Source organism: Trichechus manatus, unplaced genomic scaffold, assembly GCF_000243295.1.
Source record: "Trichechus manatus latirostris isolate Lorelei unplaced genomic scaffold, TriManLat1.0 scaffold00062, whole genome shotgun sequence".
Taxonomy (NCBI): Eukaryota; Metazoa; Chordata; class Mammalia; order Sirenia; family Trichechidae; genus Trichechus; species Trichechus manatus.
This window is the reverse complement of record NW_004443998.1, coordinates 9,904,166-9,908,560: the sequence shown is the minus strand read 5'-3', so window position 1 is coordinate 9,908,560 and position 4,395 is coordinate 9,904,166.

The following is a 4,395-nucleotide window of genomic DNA, read 5'->3' as shown; positions in this document are numbered from 1 at the left end:
TTAGATATGAAGCATCTGGTTTTGGTCATTTCAGTTACAGACTAATACTTGCACAGGGCAGGGAGGCCCATGGTGATACTATGCTGTTCGAAGTACAGTATTTCCATGATGTAGTATTCACCCCATTGACATGACTCAAACATTCCCAACATATTTGGGATTACCAATGAGTGAGGATATCCAATCCCACTTCTCTGACACCAATCTGTGAGGCTCAATCAAATCAGTCTATCAATTCTGTTCCCCTCTGTTCCGACACCAGTTGGAGGTGCAGCAATTCTTCCTTCGACCCTAATCACCTGGAGCTAGGTCACACCTCACAAGTTAAAAGGCACAGTCCCCCTGACTGCCAACTCTGCCCAAGACCTCAGATGCCAGCTGCAAGGCTGGGAGTCCCCACGACACCCTCAGTTCTGCCCTGCTGGCTACAAATTCAGGGTTTTCCCACCACCCTCTCAGGATGCCAGCCCTAAGCTTGAGGGCCTCCAGGGTTTCCCTCACTTCTGACTTGCTGGCTCCCGCTACTGTCTCGGGTTTGAGAATTCACGAGAATGACTCACAGGAAACACTGCACTTAGATTACAGTTTTATTATAATAAAAAGGATACAAATGAACAAACTTATAGGCCAAGGTCTAGGAGAGTTCCCATTGTGGAGCTTCCAAGTCTCACAATGGGATGCGTTACCCTCCCACATGCATTGATGTCTTTCACCAACCAGTAAGCCCACAGAACCTTTATTGAGGTCTCATTATGTAGGCATGATTGTTTGTATCAGCCCCACTCCCCTGAGGTTTGGCTTATATCCCGTGATGGATCTTTCTGGCCTGAACAGCCCCCACCTATGAGGTACCTCATTAACATCAACTCTTGGATGTGGTCTGGAGACCTCATCAAAAATACGTCAGTCACTGGGGAAATTCAAGGTTTTAGAGGTTGTCTCTTTGGAACCAAGGAAAAAGACCAAATGGTTTGGGTAAAGTTAAATTCTTTACCCCACACTATGTCTGCAAATACATAAAAGTCTTCTTCTCACTCCTTCCTTGTGTTTTTTTAGTGGGTGTAGTTGGTGGGGAGGGTGGAAAGTGGAGGTTAGACACAGCTATGGAAGCACTTCTGGGCTCAAGATCAAGGGCAGAGTGCTTGGGAAAAGTCAAGGGAGATAGGAGTATGAGTCTAAGTGTTTCTCAGGAGGGCTCATTTCCACCATGGCTCTGGAGCCTCTGGCCCAGAATGAAGATGACCAAGGCACCTGCCCTTGACTTTGGTGTGGGGTGGGGGCTGTCCAGTTTCTACCTTCTGCGGCTTGAGGGATTGGAAAGTTACACTTCCTAGACTAACTTTCCCCATGAGTTGTACAGGAGCACGAGACCTCGTGATCAAACCTTAAGTTTTCAGCAATTGGAATTACCTGGGGAGCTTTAAAAATTACTGATGCCCAGATCTCACCCCCAAACATTCTGATTCAGTTGTTCTCAGGTGTGACCTGGGCATTGTGATATTTAAAAATCTAAATCACACTCAAGGCAGAGGGAATTAAGGTCCACCTCCTGGAGGAAGGAGTGTGAAAGGAATTTAGATATATTTTAAAACCACCACAGCAATAAATAAATATTTTGGAGGAGATACTTTGAGACTATGCAAATACGTTATTTCTCCTAAAAGTTTTACTATTCATCTGTGGATCTTGCTTGTTGTAATTATTACTGTGTTGTCCTAATAATGATTTTCTACTTCCTTAATTTCTTCTACGTTTAGTTTTTGCAATTCTTCTGCAAGAAAAATTTGTCCCTTTCCATTTATTTATTTTTATCAATATGGATTCATGACTATTTTATTCTGTGAGGGTTATAACCCAATACCATCATTATTTATCTAGCTGATCAAAATTTTTTCAGCTTTGGTCATTGGGAACTCGTTCAGTTGATTTCTGTGTCCCTTAACATACTCGATCCTTTTTTTTTTTTTTTGAGCGTTTTCTGCTTTTTAGAGAACTTTATTTAGGTATAATTTCTATACTATAAAAATTAACCATTTTAAGTCTATGCACTATGCTCAGTTTTGGGAGATTTCATACTCATCACATCGTATCAGGGGTGTGTGATATCAGCATGATGTTGAGTATATTTACAGAACTGTGCAACCATCAGGACAACCTAATTTTAGAATATATCCATTGCTCCAAAAAGAAACCTCATGCCTATTTGCAGTTATTCTCCATTCCCACTCGCAGCCCTAGACGACCACTAATCTACTTTATGTCTGTATAGATTTGTCTTCTGGATACTTCCTTACTTTCTGTAACTATTAGATGCTCCAACTCATATTTTCCCTGCCAAAGTTCTAGAAACAACAATTTCTCCAAGAACACTGGTTCTGTTCATTGGAGAATGGTATTTAGAAACCAAGATTTGGGTGCTAGGTGTGCTTGTTGCTAGTTGGGTGTCAGTGCTTCCAGGTTCTCCCAGTGGACAGAGCTAGGAAATATAAGCATCTATACTAACCAATGTGTTGACACATATCTTTATTTATTTTTGTATCTATCTGTATAGAAGCCCTGGTGGCACAATAGTTAAGCACTCAGCTTCTAACCCACCCAGCAGCTTCATGGGAGAAAGATCTGGTGATCTGCTTTGTAAAGATTACAGCTAAGAGAACCCTATGGGGAAGTTCTACTCTGTTACATAGGGTGGCCATGAGTCAAAAATTGACTCAATGGCACATAACAACAGCAACATCTATCTATCTATATATTAATATAAATATCAGTTCATACCAATATCTATGACTGTAATCCAGCATCACAGGGTTCATTCTAGCCTTTCTCCCTTGCTAATTTGTAACTTGTTTTTCTACAGTGAGAAATATGGCTCTCATTATTTACAATATATTTTCTTACATATTCAGAATGTACATGTGGCCCCCCAAAAGATAAAATCCACACCCTAAACCCTAGAACCTGTGAATGTGACCTTATATGGTGAAAAGGTTTTTGCAGATGTAATTACATTAAAGAGCTTCAGAGTGTACATTGCAAAGAATTGTATACAAAACTAGGCATACTGTGTACTTTATAGAATATGTGATTTTTTTCAAAAGTAAATTGGATTAATTGATTTTAAAACCTATGTTCTAGGCAAGACAAGATTCTACTCTACAGGGGTTCTTGATAAACAAATAAAATGTGTTCTGCTTGTATTTTGTCTGTCTCCAAACACTGATTTATTACAGTAGTTATAAAGTAAATTCTAAAGCAATATCCAAATAGAAGTTTATTCTCTCACAGTTTAGGAGGCTAGAGTCCAAATTCAGGGCGTCAGCTCCAGGGGAAGTCTTTCTCTGTCAGCTCTGGAGGAAGGTCCCTGTCATCCATCTTCCCCTGGTCTAGGAGCTTCTCAGGCTCAGGGACCCCAGGTCCAATGGATGCGCTGTACTTTGGGCGCTGCTTTCTTGGTGATATGAGGTCCCCATGTCTCTCTGCTCGCTTCTCTCTTTTATATCCCAAAAGAGATTGAGTCAGGATACAATCTAATCTTGTACAGTCCTGCCTCATTAACATAACTGTCACTAATCCCACATCATTAACATCATACAGACAGGATTTACAACACATAGGAAAATCACATCAGATGACAAAATGGTGGACAGTCACACAATACTGGAAATCATGAACTAGCCAAGTTGACAGATATTTTTGGGTGACACAATTTAATCCATGACACTAAATAACTGGTTAATGTTTCACAATTTACATAGATTACATGGGCGCATCCTGTACTAGATGCATCAAGATGTTAGAAACCTGGAGAGAACTCAGGACAGTGTGATGCTCACCTTGCAGGAGGAAGGGCACTGTATTTGTTTCCTAGGGATGCCCCACAAATTACCACAAACTTGGTGGCTTAAAACAGCAAAGTTTATTCTCTCACAGTTTTGAAGGCCAGAATTCTGAAATCAAGATGGCGGCAAGGCCATGCTCCCTCCAAAGGCTCTAGCAGACAATCCTTGCTTGCCTCTTCCAGCTTCTTGTGGCTTCTGGTGTTCCTTAGCTTGTGGCCCCATCACACCAATCTCTGTCTCTGTCTTTACATCACCCACTTTTCAGTGTGTCCCTCTGTGTCCTCTCTTGTTCTCATTGGATTTAGGGCCCACTCTAAATACAGGATGATTTCATCTGGAGATCCTTAACTAATTACATCTGCAAAGACTCTATTTCCAAATAAAGTCACATTCTGAGGTTCCAAGTAAGCATGAATTTTGGTGAGATACTGTTCAACCCACTATAGGTGCCTAGCACAGTTCACAGAGACACTACACACTTGGGAATGCTTATGATAAAAGTATTTTCTTGGGTTTGATTCTATATATTCTGACCTCAGTTTAAATATATACATAT